The following is a 23,993-nucleotide window of genomic DNA, read 5'->3' as shown; positions in this document are numbered from 1 at the left end:
TTTGATTCGGACCAAACTGAAAAGTCCAAAAGTCCAGACCAAACAAGGTAGACGTGAAAGGGTCCCAGTCGACAAGGCCAAACATAATCGGCTTTATCAGAAATGTCCACTTTGGCCGGAGTTTTTAGAAATATTCGTTTTCTGTGATTAAAACAGGGTTTTTGTTGTAAATGAGATGCCAAACCACAGGGAAATATCTGCGCTTCCTGTAATCGGGCCATCAATATCATCTTGATGGATTTAATGGGCGGAAAATCTATTTGGTTTTCAAATTTGACTTTCCATCAAAAAAGTAGTCTCAGCAGAGCGATAGGACATTAGCCAACTCAGGGTTTAGGAGAACAGTCAGACGTGATGCTCTCTCCATCCCATCCTTATCAGGGAATCACTCGCCAGGCTCTGGCCGAGCGTATGAGCGTCACTCAGCCAATTGAGATTGGTGTTGAAAATCTGCACTGGGTTTTAGCAATCCAGCTTTATAGGTATAGGAACCCTTTTTTAGCTCCATATGTGTTTTATTGATATTTACTGTATATTGTTTGTTTGATTTTTGGTTGTTTGTGTCTATGTTTGGAACTACAGATGGATATTAGCATTGTGCTAAATCCGGCGTATTTAGGTTCAGCTTTGATTGTACGTTCTATGCATTGTCCCATATAAATAAAAAAGGAAAGAAATTAGTTTGCAAGTTATAAAATTTGGTCCGTTTGCTCAAAATCTGTTGTTTGACTAAACTTTGTTACATTGGCAAAGTATATTGAGTCAAGTCTTTGTCTATGGAGTGCGATTTGTAAGGTGCACTATTTGTTGTTTGTAGATGACTTGAGGTGACAGTCAGGATGCACACTTTGAAGGTAGTTGTCTAGGTAGGGTTTGGAAAGGAGCCATTGTTGAGCTGTTCCAAATGGCCTGCAGATACGCTCACAACACACTTGGCAACATTAGAGATGAGAAACAAGCTCTGTGTGTTTAATTAATTATGAGAGGGCAGTCGAGTCAAGAATCACACGTCTGACCGAGAGACAAGAGCTGATGAAAGGAGTCCTGTGTATCTTGATCTATTTCAACATGAGAATCTGTTCCTTTGTGGACTGCATAAACACTAAGAGGAGTGTGTTAGTATGCCATTACGAACACAACCATTGACAACCTTGTCTTTCCAGTGTGATGAATGAACTGGAGGGAAGTGATCACACTTGTGAAGTCTCCATGTGGTGAAAATCCAGTTTTTAATGTTGTTTATGTGTGTATGTGGAGTTTTTAATGCTTTAAGACACACATGTGTAGTAAGTTGATAAGTGGACAACATTGCTGAGTATTTCCTCCTTAAAACTGCAGTGAACAAAAGACAGTCTCAAAAACATGCTGTGAAATCGCTGCTGTTTCTGACGTCACAAACCACCTTGTAACCAATCAGATCAACGTGTGATCGTCAACCAGTGGATCTCTGAGGGAGTGAGTGAGTGGGGGCGGGGCTCATTTGCATATTCATAGAACCGCGCATACTAAATGAGGCAAGGGTGTCGAGTTACATTCAAGATATTTTAAGGCATTTAAAAAAAAATCAAGGAAAAACATTTAAATATGTCCTTCTGGTGATCAAAGAAGAGTTTTAAGAGATAAAATTATTGACTTTACCTACATTTTGGCTCATTTGATCGCACTGCCAAAGTTTATTGTAATTTTACACAACAGCAAATTAAAAATGCAATCTAACTATTGTTTTTTTTTCAATTCTTAATCACTGCAAATAATTATCAGACATTACTCAGTTAATTGTAAAGTTTAACACTCTGAATTTAGGCATTACCCAGTATATATTTGTGCGGTAGTGAGTGTGTAGCGTATAATCCGCACATATGCCCTGTGTCTCCTGTTTTCCTCAGGCCATGTGTCTTATTAATGATGGGGGCGGAAAGAAGCCACACTTTTCATTAACCTTCAGGATTCATAATTCACAAGCTCATGTTCTTCCAGCCTTCGTTTAATGTTCATCTCGAGCGTCACAGACAGCGCACTGATGACTTCCTGTAACTGTTCCTGTATTAAAGTAGCCAATCAGTGTTGACAGGATGTAGTTCTCCTCAAGTGTGATTAGTCACATGACATTTATCACTTAAAGTTTTGTGGTCCCATCATGGGCAAAATGAGAATATAATGACAGTTTATGCTGTTTTTGGTGAACCATTCCTTTTTATATTCAAAACTAGAATGGATAAAGATACAAGATAATACTTTTAAATTAATGAATCAATCAATTAATCAAATCAGTAATAGCAATAGAATAATATTCAAATTACAATATTGATCCGATTGTCTTCAGAGTGTGTGCTTATTATTTTTCCTGTGTTTCCATTGTAACAGACTTCTGATTGGTGGATAGAACTCAAGGATTGTGGGTAATGTAGTTTGCTACATACTTGATCCCTGAATCCCTGAAAGATGAGAAAAGCGTGTTTTTCACAGTACACTAGAAGAAATGCTCTGTAAAGAAACTCAGTTTGTCACAGCTTTTGAAAACTTTATTTACTCAGATCCTTCATCGTGGATCTTCATCTTTTGTCGTTATATAACATGAATCATATTGCCGACTCATTCTGAAGCTTTTCAAAGCAGGTTTCTGTAGGTCAGAGTAAAGCAGTGTCGATTTTGAGAGAGAGACGGACAGCATGTTACCTGCACAGAAAGCTTAAATTGGCACCTTCTACTAAAAAGCTACAGGGATTTAAATCTTCAAATCATTAATAATCACACACACAAGTCAAGTCATGTCAAATATATTTATATAGTGCTTTTCACAATACAGATTGTATCAAAGCTGCTTCACAGTATCAATCAAGACAACATCACAGTGCAGATTAATGCGGATTAAGTGCGGATTAATGCATAGTAACATTTTCTGATTAGTCTATTTCTACAGTATTAGTCATTTCTAGTTACTGACGGAGGTTTTAAAAATTTTAAAACAGGTAATTAACGAGTTCACAGCACTCGTGACTGAACAATGTTACATCACACATCCTGATGTCAATTTCAGATGTTAACTAACACCATGCCGGTGTTGTGCTGAATTTTAAAGTTCCCCTGTGGTCAATCGTTGTAGCCTATCTCTTAAAACTCATCGTTGATCACCAAAAGTACATATTTAAACTTTTTTTCCTTGAAAAAAAAATATTCATGCCTAAAAATATCTTGAATGTAACTCGACACCCTTTCCTCATTTAGTATGCGCGGTCCTATGAATATGCAGATGAGCCCCGCCCCCACTCACTCGCTGAGAGATCCACTAGTTGACGATCACACGTTGATCTGATAATGCCGCGTTCCAGGCAACCTGTAACTCGTGTTTTTCCAACCTCATACCCGTGAAAGTGCACTGGAACGGCAGTCAAACCCGTGACTTCCCACCCGTGAACTCGTACTAGACCGATGTACTCCCAGTTACGAGTTCTGACGTCATAGCCCGACAGCCCCTACGGATGCAGTGTTTCTGTAGGCGGTACTCGGTGAGAATACACTTTAGTACAATATAATGTTAACTAGTTTTCAAATAAAGTAAAATAAAAGGTATAACAGCTTATTTTGCCTCATGCGAGCTATTTCCCCCTCAGTTTCCCACAAATAAACAAGGAATAAGCACCTTTGGCGTTAGAAATGCGCGTGAGCCCCGTAAGGTCCGCCATGCTGGTTTGTTTACATCTAGGTAGTTTGGCGTAAATGACCTGGAATGCTACAAAGTCGTAAGTCGTGGTTTGAAGTCGTGATTTACGTGTTCAAAAACCTGCCTGGAACGCAGCATTAGTTACAAGGTCGTTTGTGACGTCAGAAACACCAGTTTTGAGGTAAACTGCAGTTTTAAGGAGGAAATACTCAGCAATGCTGTCCACTTATGAACTTACACATGTTGTGTGTTAAAGCGTATTAAAAACACCACATAGACACATAAACAACATTAAAAGCTGGATTTTCACCACAGGGGAAAAATTGTATTAATTTATTTGTTCATTTTTCCAAAGAAGTTGAAATCGTTCTCTATGTTTTATAATGTTTGCAGCACTGTTACCAAACATTTCATCATGTATTCACAGTTTGAAACACCGATGTGTGATTTCATATTGTGTATCATTAGTTTATATTCAGCCATATAGACCAAACATTACATTTTCAATGTATTGCATTGCATTTGAATAATGTCAAAATTATTTTAATTGCTGTATACATTGAAATTCACACTTTATAGAAAGTGTTACCATTTTTTTTTCCTTGTGTTTTCATGAGCCGTATTGTGTATTTCCTCATCGGGTGTTGCTGCAGAATGAGACTGGACTGTCAGAGAGACACGCAGTGGAAACTGCATGGGCCATCTCGTCTCCATGGTAACGTGTTTCTGCTGTATATTCTGTGTTTTAAACTAACGCAGCACGAAAGCCACAAAAGACTGTTTACTCGGTATAGTCAGCATGATGCCCTGGTAACTAAGAGAAACATTCACATTAAATCACTGCATGCGTTTTCTCGTTATAGTCTCCGTTTCAATCACCGTCTCCTGTGTCTCTCTGCTCTTTGAAACATCTTTTTGTCAGAAATTCATGTGGACATTGATATTAATGTTGTTGTTGTGAGATGAAGTGAAATCTTTGTGTTGCAGGTGTGAATTGGGCCTGTTTTTCGATCGTTCTCTCACTGTAAAAAATTAGTCTTGTAATTTTCATTTTAAAAAACATTAACGTGATAATTAAAAGTAGGCTATTATTTCTGTTCCTCTGGTTCTCTCTCTCCGTCTTTTTAGACTTTAACACACACACACACTCTTAATCTGGTTTATGCAAGGAAACTTTTGATTTAATTTAGTTTTTAGAGACTCGTTTGCAAATTACATACATTTGCAGACAATTTCCTTCCTTGAAACTCTTTTCTTTCCCCAGAGGCTCTATTGTGTGTTTGCTAGAACTCAGATAATTACAGGTTATATCATGAGGAATATTGCACAAATGTTCTGTTCAGAATAAGCTTTATTCAGCTTCAGAGTGAGTTCATTGCATACAATGAAAATGGTGAATGGTGTTAAAAAATGGACCATATTAAAGTTGATTTGATTCATGCACTAAGCTATATTCCAGATCTTAATGTTACGAGACACGAGAACCGATGCACCATTTATATGTCCGTTCGTCACACAAAGCTGTCAAGAAAAGTTGAAATATAGTGAAATATATATGAAATATAGTTGAAATATATCCAACTTTTTATATATAAAAGTTGGAATATAGTGCTAAGCTTCATATATGAAAGTTTTGTTGTGCTTTTTTTTGTAGATCTGGAACTTTACGGCGTCACCAAGTAAAGCCGCACAGACACACCGAGGGCCAGTAAGTAATGAGAGAATTTTCTTTTTTTGGATAAACTAACCCTTTTAAAAGCGATGGAAAAACTATTTTCATACCTGCAGAATAACTCATGCCACAGACGATAATAGAGCTTAAATAATAGATCGCAGCCAAATATATATAATGTATGATGAGTGCTAATGACTGAGCTTCGTGAGGCACTTTGTCATGATGTTTGGTGAGACATAAACTGCTATATGATCATTAGATAGGCTATATCTTTCTCAATGAAAGCATTTATAATGCATCTGAATGGTGGTTTCGCTTCATTATCAACAGCGAGATATTCCGGACATATTAAACTTCAAGTTCTTTATGATGGTTTTTAAGATGAAGCTGATGAACGCTGGTGCATGAAGGATCTCACACAGCAGATTTCTCTCGCGTGTACACTGAGATTGGAAGAGATGTTAATAATAGTGTAATATTGAAGGTTATAAGCTAAATTAACAGTTTACGTGTACTTTTAATTCTTACCGTACTATAATCAAACCTTACGAGCAACAGGTTATTAAATATGATTTAAAAACCCTAGCTCCACATCGTCTCCTCTTTCTCGTATTTTTATTTCTTCTCAGCAACATCTGCAATATTAAGTGATAGTTCAATAAAATACAACAAGGCCATGCACAGATCTGATATTTTGACATTTACATTCACTTAAAACCTAATTTACAGTAATCGGCTTATGTATGGTATTACTATGTTGAAATTATGACCATTATTCAATAACTGCTTTATTTCCAAAATATACTATTGCAAATAGTATATGTATACAAATTTGTTATATACAAATATATAAGTATTGCTAACCCCTATTTTGGACAATATTTTTTTACATTTCTTTTCAATTGTTTTATATGTCTTATTTGGTGTTACAGTCATAGATGGTTGGAACGGATGGACAGACGAATGGATGGATGGATGGATGGATGGATGGATGGATGGATAGATAGATAGATAGAGATAGATAGATAGATAGATAGATAGATAGATAGATAGATAGATAGATAGATAGATAGATAGATAGATAGATAGATAGATAGATAGATAGATAGATGGATGGATGGATTGATGGATTGATGGATGATAAATGGATGGATGGATGGATTGATGGATAGATAGATAGATAGATAGATAGATAGATAGATAGATAGATAGATAGATAGATAGATAGATAGATAGATAGATAGATAGATAGATAGATAGATAGATAGATAGATAGATAGATAGAAGGATGGATGGATGGATGGATGGATAGATAGATAGATTGATAGATAGATGGATAGATAGATTGATAGATAGATGGATAGATAGATTGATAGATAGATGGATAGATGGATGATAGATAGATAGATAGATAGATAGATAGATAGATAGATAGATAGATAGATAGATAGATAGATAGATAGATAGATAGATAGATAGATAGATAGATAGATAGATAGATAGATAGATAGATAGATTGATGGATGGATGCATGGGTGGATGGATGGATGGATGGATGGATGGATGGATGGATGATAGATGGATGGATGGATGGATGGATGGATGGATGGATGGATGGATGGATGGATGATAGATGGATGGATGAATGGATGATAGATGGATGGATGGATGGATGGATGGATGGATGGATGGATGGATGGATGATGGATGGATGGATGGATGGATGGATGGATGATAGATGGATGGATGGATGGATGATAGATGGATGGATGGATGGATGGTGGATGGATGGATAGATCTACAACACACAACCCAAAAAAACGTTAAAAACATGGAGTCATCAATAAAAAAAATATTTTATAATATATTATGGGAGCTCCTCCCTGCGAGAGTGGTCTTCAATAGCCATAAATATATAGATTAAAGTGTAGTGTGGGGAAACTATCACTTCTATAGTTCTACATTTCACATAACATTATTACATAAACCATCATGCTCTTTAGATATTGATATCTGCATTTGTCAGGTGGCATATCCTCTTTAGAGCGTCGTTAATCAGATAGCAAAAAATCATGAACGTCATGTGTTTCTGCTAACAGCCTGCAAAAAGGTTCGATCTGTGCTAGATCACCCCTACCGTAGGTTTCCTGAGCTCCAGTATAAAAGCTCAACCTGAGAGCAATAATGTTTTCCTCTGGGATTTACAGACGAATCTGCAGTTCACTGTAAAAAAAAAACCTGACAGCTGGCAACTTTACCGTCAAAAATACGGCATTAACGTCATTGGTTTTACAGACTTAATTTAAAATTTACAGTAATAACTCGTATTTCAATATCTGATAAAATGTTAATTTACCAACCTATTGAAGTATTAACATCGGTTTTGTACCATTAAAGTGACAACCAATAATCATCACACCAGAGATGAGTCACATGATCAGTCAACGCTCATCACAAGCAGTCTTCCTCAAGAAACATGATATAGAAGCTGCACAAACATTAAACACCATCATGGTAACACACATTAAATTTTAAAAATGCAATAAACATTAATTTAATGTACATAACTAATTAGAGCAGAACTAAGAAAACAGTAAAGAAACATTAAACAAAAATGCATAAAGGGAATTGTGGGAATGTCAATTTACTTTTTTTTTCACTGTAAATGATATAATGAGTTGTGCTTTATCATTTTCAAAAGCTGTAAACTGTAAAAAATTGCAGTAAAATTACATTAAATCTACCATTAGATCTATTACAGTTATTTACCGTATTTAACTTTCTGTTAACCAATTAACAGTTTGTTACCGTGATGCCACCGTTACACTCGACGCTGTTCTCCTCCGTCAGCTTTCCAGGCGTCTGATCATCTGGAGGCAGAAGAAGAGGCTGGTGGAGCAGATGGTGAAGCGCATCTCAACACCCGCTGGGCTTCACTGCTGTCATCAGAGATCAGAGGCCGAACGCCGTAAGTGAAGAGCAGCAAGAGTCAAACAAAGCTTGTTTTCTGAAGCGTGCAGATGGAGGGTCACAACCTGGCAGACACATCATGAAAACATGGACCCGGCCGTCAAATACACACTTCCTGCTGGAACTGAGCCATGACGCAGAGCAAGCCGTCCGCCGCTTCATGAACACACTCGTGAGTGACAGATCTCAGACCAGTCAAATACTGTGGGAATGAGGTCCATCGAAATGCATTAACCTGACTCACTTCATCGAGTCTTATTTTTCAATCTCTCAATTATGATCCAATCAATTACTAATTCTTAAGATCAAGCGCTACTCTCTTTTTCTCACTCTGGTTTCACTGTCATAAAAATCATGAACTCTAAAACTATACTCACCTAAAGGATCATTAATGCAATTATCTAATCAACCAATCACATGGCAGTCGCTTCAATGCATCTAGGGGTCAAGACAATCTCCTGAACTCCAAACTGAATGTCAGAATGGGAAAGAAAGGGGATTTAAGCAATGGTTGTTGGTGTCTGAGTATTTCCCAATCTGCTCAGTTACTGGGATTTTCACGCACAACCATTTCTAGGGTTTACAAAGAATGGAGTGAAAAGGGAAAAACATCCAGTATGGGTCAGTCCTGTGGGCCAAAATGCCTTGTTGATGCGAGAGGTCAGAGGAGAATGGGCCGACTGATTCAAGCTGATAGAAGAGCAACTTTGACTGAAATAACCACTCGTTACAACCGAGGTATGCAGACAACACACACAACCTTGAGGCGGATGGGCTACAACAGCAGAAGACCCCACCGGGTACCACTCATCTCCACTACAAATAGGAAAAAGAGGCCACAATTTGCAAGATCTCACCAAAATTGGACAGTTGAAGACTGGAAAAATGTTGCCTGGTCTGATGAGTCTCGATTTCTGATAGTAGAGTCAGAATGAGAACATGGATCATCATGCCTTGTTCCCACTGTGCAGGTTGGTGGTGGTGGTGTAATGGTTTTCTTGGCACACTTTAGGCCCCTTAGTGCCAATCGGGCATCGTTTAAATGCCACGGCCTACCTGAGGATTGTTTCTGACCATGTCCATCCCTTTATGGCCACCATGTGCCCATCCTCTGATGGATACTTCCAGCAGGATAATGCACCATGAATCATTTTAAATTGGTTTCTTGAACATGTCAATGAGTTGACTGTACTAAAATGGCCGCCACAGTCACCAGATCTCAACCCAATAGAGCATCTTTGGGATGTGGTGGAATCTAAATCTCCATCAACTGCAAGATGTGATCCGATCAATATAGGCCAACATTTCTAAAAAATGCTTTCGGCACCTTGTTGAATCAATGCCACGGAGAATTAAGGCAGAAAGGGGGTCTAACACAGTATTATTATGGTGCTCCTATTAATCCTTTAGGTGAGTGTATATGGTGTAAACTTATGGTTTTGAAAATGGCAGCAGGTCTACTTTACTGTCAGATCTTGACACAGGGCTGTTTCGAAAATGCTCTTTTTAATCATGAGAACAATGCTGAATAGAGAGCCTAAGTCCCGCCCCTCCGCTTCCGGCTCATGGGACCTTATTTCGGAAAAAATATGAATGGTAGTCAATGGCGAGAGACAACTTATCTTTTTATTCCGTCTGAACTGTGCCCTCAATTACACATATGATGTTTGTCAATTTAAAAGATAATTCTGAAAGTCAAAAACGTCACAGTTTGTCATACAACAGAAGAGTAACATTTAGTTTTATGTGAAAATCGCTCTGTGAACTACATCTCCCGGGAACCGAAACGAGATCCGCTGCTCGTGTGTGTGCAGTCTGGTAGGACGGCGTAACGTTACGATTATAACGTAAGACTGTAGAAACAATGACAGACATTAGCCTCAGTAAAGTTAGCTTCATTTATTGGGAGAAAATGTGCGCCTTTGGGGTTTTTAGTCTTTGTAATTACGTATTTTCAGAGTCTTATACCTCAACGGTTTTACATCAAACTGCAACTTTCTTTACTTTAAAATGTATCTTTTAAATTGACAAACATCATATGTGTAATTCAGGGCACAATTCAAACCAGATCAAAATATTTGTTGTCTCTCACCATTGACTACCATTCAATATTTTTCCGAAATAAGGTCCCGTGGTGGTCGACCGGAAGGGGCGGGACTTAGGCTCTCTATAGAGAGAGAAGGCGAGAATAAAAAGGCAAAGGCCAGAGGAACGGTGTGATACCGCAGACAAGACAAGCATGCGTTAATAGGCTTTTCATTTGGTATATGCAGTATATAAATAATATAAATGCATTTTGTGCACTTAAATATATCACTCCCTTATAAACACAACTTTCATGTGCAGACATGTTGTCGAGCAGAGGTTTATAGTTCTCAAGGTGTTCCACAGTGAGCACGTCAAACCTATAATGAAAGGAGACAGATTGAGGTCATTTTGACGCTCTTTGTTTCTGAGGGTTTGAGGGAAGAAACAGACACACTGAACCATGAAGAAATCCACATGACTAACAGAAAGAGACTGACTAGATTTGTGTGTGTTTGAGATTGTGTGAAGGACGTCTTGGCAGTGAATGCGTTCGCTGGGGAGAACATGCAAACACACTTAGATCTGTTATAACACATATTTTATGTTATTATTCATCTTTTTCCTCCTCCTGCCAAAAGAAAATCAAGCAAAACACTTTTCTATTCTATCTCCATGTCCAGTGTTGTTCTCTGACGGCACCTTACATGTGTGAGAAATCATATTCTTGTCGTGTTTTGCGGTGATAATGTCTGGAATAATGTTTCATTTGATAACTTTTAACTAACAATGAACAATACCGCAATTTAATAATTAACATTAACATTTAACAATACACTCTAAAAATTGCTGGGTTGTTTTAACCCAACTTTGGGTCAAATATGGACAAACCCAGCCATTGGGTTACATTTTTATTACATTTTTAACCCAATGTTTGGGTTTGTCCTTATTTGACCCAAAGTTGGGTTAAAACAACCCAGCATTTTTAGAGTGTACGTTTTTAAAATCAGATGTTGTATAACTTTACTTAAAGTGAACTGAAACAATGAACAAATGTAATTTTTATTAACTAACATGACAAAAATCATAACGAAAGATTAATAAATGAGATTGTTCATGTTAGCTCATGCATTAACTAACAAATGAGGCCTTACTGTTAGCAAGTTTCTAAACATCAGTCAAAAAATAAAGTTTTGCAATATATATTGATAACGCATAAATCTATCTGGTATCATTATTTTTTTCCACAAAGCCATTGACATTTCACTAATTGAGGCCAATCTGAAATCCTGAGCGATGTGTGCAACATGTTGTAGTCTAACCCTTTATATCAGAAGTGAACACTTGGCCCGTTCATTGCAAAAGCACAGTTCTGTTATGTCAGTAACACACTTCAGGACTCAGGGATGTTAGTTTTAGATCAAACCTGAGGTATCATGTTAATATTCACATCGCTGCTATAGCTGTCATTTAACAGTGGAAATCTCAAAGTGAGAGTAACGCTTTAGATTACAGCCCGGATAGTACTGTGGAATTAAAGCAATTTTACAGCTTTAACCTTCAGTAATTGTAGTGTATAACATACTTACAATAGAACAATATTTTGGGAATAAAGGGGTAACAACCAGGAGAATTAAAAAAAATATTTATATTGTAAGTATTGGGTTCTTATTCTACTATTATTATATAACAATCTTACATGTGGCTGAAGAATATACACGGCGTACCTTTTTGAAATAATGCTGAACCACATAGACTTTTCTTAAAATGGTACATAATATATGCATTTATAAAGTCATCTTTTTAACAGAAGTGCACACTGAAAACGAAAACTATTGCAACTTTTGCTTAATTATTGGGGAAAGTTCACGTAGTGGTGCTTGTTACCCTCTTGTTCCATATAGTTTCAGGGTAAGTACAATAAAAATGCATACACAATCTTATATCACTGATGCGGAAACCTTTATTTTATACAAGCACCACTTACTCTAGAACCACACACTGTAAAAAATATTTTCAAGATTTGTTATCACAACATATTTTCTTTTTTCAAATAAACTTTATAATAATTTATTTAGTTGAGATAACTTATTATTTTGAGTTTCTGATTTTTAAGGCAACCCAGGTTACTTACTTTTTTAAGTTAAACCAACGATATTTTTTTACAGTGTAGTTATCACAACAATTTTTCTTTTGTCAAATCAACTGAAATAATATATTTAGTTCAGATAACATATAATTTTGGGTTTCTGATGGTTAAATTAATCTCCTTCATTGTATTAACTCACTTTTTCCAGTTCAATGAACTTAAAATTTTAAGGCAACCAGGTTACTTACTTTTTTAAGTTAAACCAATATTTTTTTACAGTGAAACCAGATATATTTAAAAAAAAAAAATTGCAATAGTCTTGCGTTTCTTAAAACATGTTAGCCCAAACTTAAACATCTACACTTTTGCTATCAAAAAAATTAAAAAGTATAAATGCATGGATATGTACCCTGTAATTTAAAAAAAAGCCTATACAGTGTATTGGTACGCAATTATTTCAAAAAGGTACACAGTGTGTGTTCTTGCTAAATTGCTCCCACATATAAGATTGTTATATAATAATAGTGGAATAAGAACGCTTTAGTTCTATAATACTTACAGTAGAAATATTTTTTTAATTATCCAACCCTTTATTCCCCAAACTTTACATATTGTTCTCTTATACTTACACATAAAGTACTTTAGGCACATTATAAAAGTTACTCTATAAATTCCTCTTAATTACACAGTACTTTCTGGGCTACACTTTTTGGTTTTAACCCAACTTTGGGTCAAATATGAACAAACCCAGCCATTGGGTTAAAGTTTTTATTGACATTTTTAACCCAACGTTTGGGTTGGTCCATATTTGACCCAAAGTTGGGTTAAAACAACCCAACATTTTTTATAGTGTAATCTAAAGTGTTACCAGAACATTTGATATTGAATTTATTAGGAATAACATTTTAATTTTTCTCGCTCACAGATATTGTAGGAACCCTCTCGTCTTCAGAAGTCAGAGATGAAGGCTTCTCCATGCACACGTTGATGCCTTTCCTCCATGTATTGTCTGAGAAGGTATTTCTGCATGTTTCTACACAGCATGTATGCTTGATTTTTTTTACATTTGACTTGACCAACAGCAGACCTCCGACTGTCTTCATTTTTTTCTCTGCAATTGTCCGTCTCTCTTTTCCTCTGTCTGTCACATTCGATCTGCGTTTGCACAGATGGAGGGGTTTGGGGTCCAGACTGCTGCTTTACTCAGACGGTTAACATCGACTGTTCCCCCGACAGTGTGTCAATACTCACCAATTTACAAGCGCATTAAAATCGACCCCAGGTAAAAGGCAATTTCTGCTGTTCTGCTTGAAATTCATTTGAGCAGAGAAAGAAACAGAAAAAGGCGAATGCCTTGAGTGTCTTTATTTTAATTTTTGTTTTAAAAGGGTTTTGTAAAAAATCAGGTAAAACATTCGAAAATTTCAGACTCAGACTCAGTGTGCAATGGCCTTTACAAAGAATTAAAAGAGATAAACTGGCAAAACAGTGGTGTATCATATTTTGAGCAGCTGCTTGTTATACTGTGAGATTATGTGGATTGTACTGTGTGTGTCTGTGATCTTTCGACGCGCCTAAAATCTAACAGTGAAAAAACAGATCGTCGGAAAATTTCGTCAATGGCAGGAGAAGAAATAATTATGCAAGTGGCACAATGTTAACAATCTGTTAACAATTATTTTATTTAGCTTTTTTACCTCAAATTCAAATTAATTATAATTTACAAATTAAATCCGTAGCTGATATTGATTGTAATATTAAATAATAGCCTATATAAAAAAATTACATTTTAAAATGTTAAATAGTAATTTGTCCACCATAAATGGCTGGTCAAGTTGAGTGCATTGCAATGTGTTCTGGTGTGTACTGCATATTTTGGTTGTAAGTAGGTCATTCGGGCATTTTTTGTAGAAAATGGTCATGCTGTGTGCAATATTCATAATGCACATACCGCAAAAATAAGGAGTCAAGTAAATCTCAAGACCTCCCAATCCGCAGATGACACCTTCATATGTGGCCTTCAGGATGCCTGAGAGGAAATCACAGCTTTGCATGACCTCAATATCGCCTTTAGAAGGAGATGAGGGAATGTCTTCTGTGATGATTTATTGATCTAAATTTATATAATGAATTTTATATCTATATCAATATGTTTATAATGATTAATTCATTTACGACTGTGTTAATTATGCATGTGTCATGAGGGAAGGGTCTTGTCGTTAGGGGCAACGTTTTTGCAATGATCAGATGTGTTGGGGGTTGATGGAGTCTCTAAAGTGTGTGTGTGTGTGTGTGTGTGTTTGATGATTAATTTATGGCTCCTGAACCCTTGAGACCTCCTCTAGTCAGAGCATGCGAGTCTTAGTCAAATAAAGAAGAACTCAGGAAGATGAAATTCCCCTAAAGAAAGAACAGATTGTAGTGTGAGTCTATGTGTTGGTGTATCATTAGTTTTGATGTAAATAATAGTAATAGTAAATAGTTTTAATAGCACAAAAAGTGCCATAGTGTTATTATTTCCTATTATTTTATTGTATTACCATGGTTTCTTTGAAGTATTTTGTAAGTAAAGTATACATATAAATAGTGTTGGGTCCACCTTTGTCGAGTCCGAGTCCTTAACAATCGAGTCCGAGTCCGAGTCCTTAACAATCGAGTCCGAGTCGAGTCCAAGTCCTTAAACAATCGAGTCCGAGTCGAGTCCAAGTCCTAAACAATCGAGTCTGAGTCGAGTCCAAGTCCTAAACAATCGAGTCTGAGTCGAGTCCAAGTCCTAAACAATCAAGTCCGAGTCGAGTCCAAGTCCTAAACAATCGAGTCTGAGTTGAGTCCAAGTCCTAAACAATCAAGTCCGAGTCGAGTCCAAGTCCTAAACAATCGAGTCTGAGTTGAGTCCAAGTCCTTAACAATCGAGTCCGAGTCGAGTCCAAGTCTTTAACAATCGAGTCCGAGTCGAGTCAAAGTCCTAAACAATCGAGTCTGAGTTGAGTCCAAGTCCTTAACAATCGAGTCCGAGTCTTGTCCAAGTCCTTAACAATCGAGTCCGAGTCTTGTCCAAGTCCTCAACAATCGAGTCTGAGTCGAGTCCAAGTCCTAAACAATCAAGTCCAAGTCCTAAACAATCGAGTCCGAGTCTTGTCCAAGTCCTTAACAATCGAGTCCGAGTCGAGTCCAAGTCCTCAACAATCGAGTCTGAGTCGAGTCCAAGTCCTAAACAATCGAGTCCAAGTCTTGTCCAAGTCCTAAACAATCGAGTCTGAGTTGAGTCCAAGTCCTAAACAATCGAGTCTGAGTTGAGTCCAAGTCCTAAACAATCGAGTCCGAGTCTTGTCCAAGTCCTTAACAATCGAGTCCGAGTCGAGTCCAAGTCCTAAACAATCGAGTCTGAGTTGAGTCCAAGTCCTAAACAATCGAGTCCAAGTCTTGTCCAAGTCCTAAACAATCGAGTCTGAGTTGAGTCCAAGTCCTAAACAATCGAGTCCAAGTCTTGTCCAAGTCCTTAACAATCGAGTCCGAGTCGAGTCCAAGTCCTAAACAATCGAGTCTGAGTCGAGTCAAAGTCCTAAACAATCGAGTCTGAGTTGAGTCCAAGTCCTTAACAACCGAGTCGAGTCCAAGTCCTCAACAATCGAGTCTGAGTCGAGTCCAAGTCCTAAACAATCGAGTCCGAGTCGAGTCCAAGTCCTAAACAATCGAGTCTGAGTTGAGTCCAAGTCCTTAACAATCGAGTCCAAGTCTTGTCCAAGTCCTTAACAATCGAGTCCGAGTCGAGTCCAAGTCCTCAACAATCGAGTCTGAGTCGAGTCCAAGTCCTAAACAATCGAGTCCAAGTCTTGTCCAAGTCCTTAACAATCGAGTCCGAGTCGAGTCCAAGTCCTAAACAATCGAGTCTGAGTTGAGTCCAAGTCCTTAACAATCGAGTCCGAGTCTTGTCCAAGTCCTCAACAATCGAGTCTGAGTTGAGTCCAAGTCCTTAACAATCGAGTCTGAATCGAGTCCAAGTCCTTAACAATCGAGTCCAAGTCGAGTCCAAGTCCTAAACAATCAAGTCTGAGTCGAGTCCAAGTCCTAAGCAATCGAGTCCAAGTGGAGTCCAATTCGAGTCCAAGCAATCGAGTCCGAGTGGAGTCCAAGTCCTTAAAAATCAAGTCCGAGTCTTGTCCAAGTCCTAAACAATCGAGTCCGAGTCGAGTCCAAGTCCTAAACAATCGAGTCCGAGTGGAGTCCAATTCGAGTCCAAGCAATCGAGTCCGAGTGGAGTCCAAGTCCTTAAAAATCAAGTCCGAGTCTTGTCCAAGTCCTAAACAATTGAGTCCGAGTCGAGTCCAAGTCCTAAACAATCGAGTCCGAGTCGAGTCCAAGTCCTTAACAATCGAGTCTGAGTCGAGTCCAAGTCCTAAACAATCGAGTCCGAGTCGAGTCCAAGTCCTAAACAATCGAGTCCGAGTCGAGTCCAAGTCCTAAACAATTGAGTTCGATAAAAATGGCGAGTATCTACATTATAATTGGTCAGAATCAGATCGCCTGTCAATCAAATTCCGGCGAAAGGTCTCTCAACATTCAGCTTTTAAATTAATATTTTAAACCTTACAAAATGTTTGCAATGTATAGTCACAGTCATACACTTACCTAAAGTACATCTTTCAGAATCGGCAAGGAAATGCTCAAGAATGCAATCCAATGCATTAAGAGTAAACTTTTGAGCAAGATGTGATGATTTAAATTTTTCTTATTTTATATTACATGCTAATATCTTTTTGTAGCCTCTGAAGGGCAGGACTAAAATAATTAATGAATTTACAAACAAAATAAAAACAATTTACATCCCGTTCAAAAGTTTACACCCCCTGGCTCTTAACGGATGCTTCCTTCTTGAGCATCACTAAATGTGTGTAATAGTTGTGTATGAGTCCGTAAGTTGTCACCAGTGTGAAAAGATGAATCTCACAATCACAGTCACTGCTAGTACTGTATGTGTCAAATATGCAGAAGATGCTGGAAAAGCAAAGGATGTATGATAAACTTAAGTAAGTGTGTTGTCTTTAGATTGCTTGGATCATTCCCATCTTTCTAACAAAGTGCATTTTTTTTTCTTATTTTTTGTACAGATTCCTTTAGATTTTTTTAAAAATTGTCTCAGATCATCTATAGACAGTGCTGGTCAAAAGCTATTAAAAGCTTTTCAGTGTACCAAATGTTCATCAATGAATTGAACGTTAGGACACCAGAATCTGAGCTTATTTCAGCAATGCATTGGTGAACTGACACACAATCTTTACTCGTGCCTTGAGGACGATGTTCTGAAAATTGCAAAGCAATTTGTGCCACCTATTGGTCAAAAGTCTTACTCATGACAAAGCTAACTTTACCAAAATCTGCAGGCATGCTTTGTCCTATTAAATGTCCGTGTAGCGTTAATGGACTGAAGTGTTTTGCCCTGTAATTATAGCGATTTTATTCTGAATAGTTCTGATTGTCTACTAGCCAGATCACTCTCAATCACTTCTCTCTTTATGTGTATGTGTGTGTGCATCTTTCATCTGTCTCCATATTCATATAATGAGTTGATCAGTCCCTTTGGTTAATCATCATCAATATAAAGTGTAATGATCTCCAGAACTAGTTTAGTATCTTTAATGCACCCTTTTCACAAATTACAGGACCAGTATTTTTGGTTGTTTTCCAGCAAAATAACTGAACAATGATCCTTTTGTTTTCGCAGTGCATGTTGGAAAGAAAGGAAACAATATGAGAGTGAGTAAATTAAGTGTCTTTTAAGTCATGCAATACTTAATGATTCATTAATTTGATTTGACTCATCATTGGTTGTTCTGCTGTCCAAGATGGACCAAGTTTCTGATCACTGGTGTGTAAATGTGGATGTGTGTGTTGCAGATGCAGATCAAGTCCTTTCTGCTGTTTAGTTTTTATAAACGCTTCTTCGTTTTTAATTGAACTGAAGCTTTGACTTCTGAAAGTTACAGTATGCACTGAACTCGTTTATCTGAAAATATAAAGGAAAGTTTAGTTCCTCGTAATATGGGCTTGTTAAAGTTAAACAGCTGAATATTATTTTCGTTATGAAGAGCAGTCAAGTCCCAATGTCCTCATGTCTATTAATGTGTGTGTGTGTGTGTGTGTGTGTGTGAGAGAGAGAGAGCAGGTTAAAATCATCTGAGTGTGTGTTTGAAAGAGATAACTTTGACAGCTTAAGGTTATGTGGAAGGGCAGAGCTCATCTGAAGATGAAACGCCTTTGATCACAGAACAAGGCAGAGAATACTCAGAGTCAGCAGTGTGTGTGTGTGTGTGTGTGTGTGTGTGTGAGAGAGAGAGAGAGAGAAAGCACTCTTGATATGAATTCCAGGGCATGTCGAATGTAACATAAGCATGTGTTGGGGGAATGTTTGTCATTTTCTCTGTTTTTTTCTTTTGGTTAATTTTTTTTAAAGTTTTTAAAAAGACGTATCTTATGTTCAGCATTGCTATACTTAATAAAAAATAGAAACATACATTTTATTAAATATTATCGCAATTTAAAAGAACTGTTTTTTATGGATGCAAAGTTGATTTGGTGCTTAAGAAACATTTCTTGTCATTATTGACAGTTGCTGCTTAATATATTTATTCATAATAATACACTGTAAAAATGAATATGCTTTATCTAATCAATAAAATTGTGGCAACAGATTACAAGCAATATTATTTATTAAATTGAACAAATTATAATTGAGCAATAGTTAATCAAATTAATATTCTAATTAATTCTAATTTGTACAATTGAATTAATAATATTGCTTGTAATATGTTGCCACAAAATTTTATTGATTAGATAAACATTTTTTTTTTTTCAGTGTAATTTAAGGATCATGTGACATTGAAGACTGGTGCAGGAAATTCAGCAATTTAAAATGGATTTAAATAAAAAACAACAATTTTACACTAATATTTCACATTAGTAAACAAAATAAGGTGATTGCTATAATAACATTAATTATTTAAATGATGTCCCTATCTATAATGTCTAAATCATTAGACTACACTACAGCGATATGCTTTTGCTTTTTCTGTTCGACCTAACCAAATCGTATCCCAGGGTTTACAGGCCAAAAACTCTCGTGTGTGAAAGTGCCCCTTTATTTCAGAATGAGTTTCAGGATTCGGTCTATAAATGGTAGAAGTGTGTAGATGGAAACAACTCTTGAGATTGAGACAGAATGAGAGCTCTGCAGTGAAATATCCCCCCAGGCACTGAGAATAGATACAAAAATAATGCACTGAAAAGTATTTATAATGCGGAGCTGATAGGACACGCCAAGCAGAGGATAAACTAAGACTTGCTCAATGTATTCAGCAATCCATTAAAATGAGGAGCGATTTCTTACACCATTTACCAGACAGATCACACAGTTGAGTCTGGACCTTCTGTAGTGAACACTGAGAGATCTTGGACTTAGATTTATTCATTTAGCAGATGCTTTTATCCAAATGAGAACAATAGAAGCAGTTAAACAAGTGCTATGACCCCTCTCAGATAAATTTAACTCTTTTGGGGGTATTTTTAAGAATAGAATAGAAGAGAAAATGAATAATAGAGTATGACAATAAAAGGCAGAGTCCCTGTTCCTTTAGTAAGTTTGACTAATGGATTTATGTTTTTCGCATAGACTGTAAAAAAAAAGATGGACCGCACGTCTCTGCTTCCTTCCACTGTAGAAAAATGAAGCCAAAGTATCCCAAAAATAGTCGATTATGTCATTCGGGTTGGTTGTAGTGATCATGATCATTCACAAGCACTGCTGTCAGTCATGCCGATAGCCCCCGTTTTTACAGCATCAAATAACTAAATAAAACCAAACTTGTTGTAAAAACGAACACTTGAACATACATCTGTGATAAGAACTGCTTTAAATAACAGACACCATCTTTGATTACTTGGATTTATGACCTAAACACTCTCAGAAAAAAGGTACAAAAGCTGTCACTGGGGCTGTACCTTTTCAAAAGGTAATCTTTTGTCCATTTTACGTGCTAATATGTACATTTCAGGTGCTAATATTTACATTTTAAGTGCTAACATGTACATTTCAGGTGCTAATATGTACATTTCAGGTTCTAATATTTACATTTCAGGTGCTAATATTTACATTTTAGATGCCAATATTTACATTTTAGATGCCAATATTTACATTTAGTTGCTAATATGTCCATTTCAGGAGCTGATATGTATTTCAGGAGCTAATATTTACATTTTAGTTGCAAAAAAGTACATTTCAGTTGCTAATGTGTACATTTTAGGTGATAACAGGTGCTAATATACATATCAGGTGCTAATATGTACATTTCAGGTGCTAATATTTACATTTTAGATGCCAATATTTACATTTTAGATGCCAATATTTACATTTTAGTTGCTAATATGTACATTTTAGGTGCAAAAAAGTACATTTCAGGTGCTAATGTGTACATTTTAGGTGATAACAGGTGCTAATATACATATCAGGTGCTAATATGTACATTTCAGGTGCTGATATGGCCGTTTCAGGTGCTAATATGTATATTTTAGGTGCTAATATGTACATTTCAGGTGCTAATATGTACCATTAAGATAACAATATGCAGCCTTTAGGTAGAAAAGTTTATCTTTTGAAAAGCTACAGCCCCAGTGTCAGCCTTTGTACCTTTTTATCTGAGAGTGTACTGGAGCCAGCCACCAGGGGGCGATCAAAATGCTTTGGCTTCACTTTTCAGGACGTGTGCAGCACATTTGGGTTTTCCCCATTGAATTAGATGGACTGACGAGCTTAAAATGATCAGCTTGAGGGATCGCCAGTGCTCGAAGTTTTCCTTTAATCAATAAATCACCCAATGCACCCTCAGTTGTAGTCAGCGTTTACCACGGCTTCATCCCAAAAGCATTGCCTAATGCTAGTAGAGCTTTTCTCTCTTAAATGAATGTAATGTTGTTTCAGCATGTTTCTGACCCGGGCTTAGTTTCTGAGACCTCTTAATGATCGGTGTTTTGACCTATTGCTTTTGGATTATATGGATTTTTGACTTCAACTTGATTTATTGGTCCACAGACGTAGATTTACATGTTAAATTCAGTGACTGCATCCGTCCTCAGGTCGAGTTCATTTCATTATGTTGTCATTGATTATGTTGCTGAAACGCAACATTAGTACAGAGTACATGAGGTTTACTTTTTAAGATCTTGTACGGAAACGATGATAAACACAAACCATTTTAGACCCTCACGGCTAGGCAGAAATTATAACAATTTTACTTTTGTACGCTTAATATTTCTCTGTACCTCTAAGCCACAGAATTCAAGTCTATAAGTGTTGTCCTGGTCCAAACTCTCGTCTTTTGAAATGCTCATTGATTTGCACCGTGGGCCGAGTTCACAGTCTAGTACTCTCTAAAGGCCTGAGGATTATACAGTACGTGCCTGTCTGCCTTCAACGATGTGTGTCGCCTTGAGGACACTTTATTTTTTTATTACTATGTCCACAGTTTGGGACAGTTTCCTAGCCACTGAATTTAAGACTTTCTTAAGAACTAATCTGACGAACTAGCAAATATATGGCTAATCAGATTAGCCACATAAACATTTTTCTGTAACTGAATTAAAAAAGTTATGACCAGTCTTGAAGAAGAAAATGAGATGACTGGCTTGTAAGATAACCGGCCACAATGTTCACTCTTTATAGAAAGATCGTGATCATATAAAACATAGATACAGTCTGCAACATATACTGAGTTTATAACAACTTTGTTAGTTACCCATTCAGTTCATGGGGACGTTTCTGAGAGATTTGGACATTCTTTTAAAGAAATCAGTGAGTAAATCAGTGGGTAACTGGTTGCAAAAACTGCTTAGACTAGTTCTCCTTTTTTTTCTTTTAACACTGGTTATAACTTTATGTCAGTAAAAGTAGATTGGTCAAATTTGCATTCGGGAAAAAAGTATTAATAGTAAAAATATTGTTGGTTTAACTTAAAAAAGTAAGTAACCTGGTTGCCTTCAAATTTTAAGTTGATTGAACTGTAAAAAGTGAGTTAATACAATGAAGGAGATTGATTTAATAATCAGAAACTCAAAATAATAAGTTATCTGAAGTAAATAAATTATTTCAGTTGATTTGACAAGAGAAAAAAATGTTGTGATAACAAATCTTGAAAATATTTTTTTACAGTGTAGTTCTTAAGACTGGCTTAACATAGCGACTGTGTTTATGCAACTTGCATTGCATTCAATGTATATTTTCATCAGTTCATGCTTTTACTGAAAATCAAACTCTTGACCTTAGTGTAAGAGCAATTCAATTCAAAATCTCTTTATTATGACTGTACATATTACAATATATCAAAATAATAAAATATTATAACAAAATTAAATTAATTGTACAAATTAACAGTTGTAACAAATTAGCATATCTGTGAACAGTTGATACCACACAACAGTTTTACTGTAACACACACACACACACACATAACTGAGGGTCACAGTGTGTGTATCTACTGTAGTGAAGAGAATGACAAATGTGTCTGAGATGATATAAACATAAGACAGTGACATTGCTGATATAGTGACCGGTGGAGTGTGGAAGAGCAAGGTCATTAATTTCAAGTTCTGAGATGAAATGTGAGTCTTTAGTGGCCAAAAGTCTATCGCAAAAAGTTGTGAGAACAATACAGCTCAATAATGCAGAGCGGACCGCCGGACACCATCATATCACGGACAGCTGGTCAACAAACAGGCTCTGTGTAGCTTTTTGCGTCTTCTGTTTTGCAGTGATACAGCTGTCGTTTAATATTTTTGCTGTTTAGTTTTGAAGTTCTTTAAATTGTTTGCTTGTTTTATTAGTCATATTGTGTATATAGTCATTTTTTGTTGATGTTCAAGCCACATTGTTTAAATACAGATCTTAAAGGGATTCCACTTTTCTTTTTTTTTTGGAAATAGGCTCCCCCAGAGTTAAACAGTTGGGTTTTACCGTTTTCAAATCCATTCAGCCGATTTTCTGATATTTAGGAGAATATCAGTAACCAGACAGTTTCTGGTTCTACTTCCATAGTATAGCCTATATATTTTTTTCTACTATGAAAGACAATGGAAAACAAAACCAAATTCGAAAACGGTAAAACTCAACTGTTTAAAGGTGGCATATGTAATAATTGAGGTAAAAATATCCAAAAAATGAGCTACACGCATCAAAAGAATGAGAAGAAATAAGTGCAATGATGTAATTAAAAAACTGACAAGTTATAGTGCTGCCGAGATATAAACCTAAATTAGCATGCTAAATGACTAGCCCCGGCCCGGTAGGTGTCGTAATACCAGTTCCGGCCATGGGAGGCGGTATGCGGCCGGGCAACATTACCACCAGCCAAACTGCAGTACACGAGTGAGTCGCGCTCGCGCCGGCTTGTGTGTACTTGAACCTGATGTCAGTCGTGTGGAAATACAGCCCATTACTACATTTCAGTTCAGGGAAGAGTTCAAAAAATGATTGGTTGACATTATGCATGAGGAATACATTTTGGTAAGTTGTAGCATACTGTATCTTT

General features: G+C 36.8%; 1 protein-coding gene across 1 annotated transcript in view; it reads left to right on the top strand.

The window, feature by feature from the left end:
* The first annotated feature begins 8,197 nt into the window (after window positions 1–8,197).
* LOC120467957 (protein NLRC3) overlaps window positions 8,198–23,993 on the top strand; it is a 32,012-nt gene continuing 16,216 nt past the window's right edge. Inside the window, exons 1-3 of the mRNA XM_089133700.1 lie at window positions 8,198–8,304; window positions 13,346–13,437; window positions 13,590–13,702. The gene's annotated coding sequence lies outside the window, so the exon portion shown is untranslated. The remainder of the gene's footprint in view (window positions 8,305–13,345; window positions 13,438–13,589; window positions 13,703–23,993) is intronic.

Source organism: Pimephales promelas, chromosome 8, assembly GCF_988280905.1.
Source record: "Pimephales promelas chromosome 8, fPimPro1.hap1.1, whole genome shotgun sequence".
Taxonomy (NCBI): Eukaryota; Metazoa; Chordata; class Actinopteri; order Cypriniformes; family Leuciscidae; genus Pimephales; species Pimephales promelas.
Note: the sequence above shows the minus strand (reverse complement) of the source record. Positions and strands in the feature narration are given on the sequence as shown.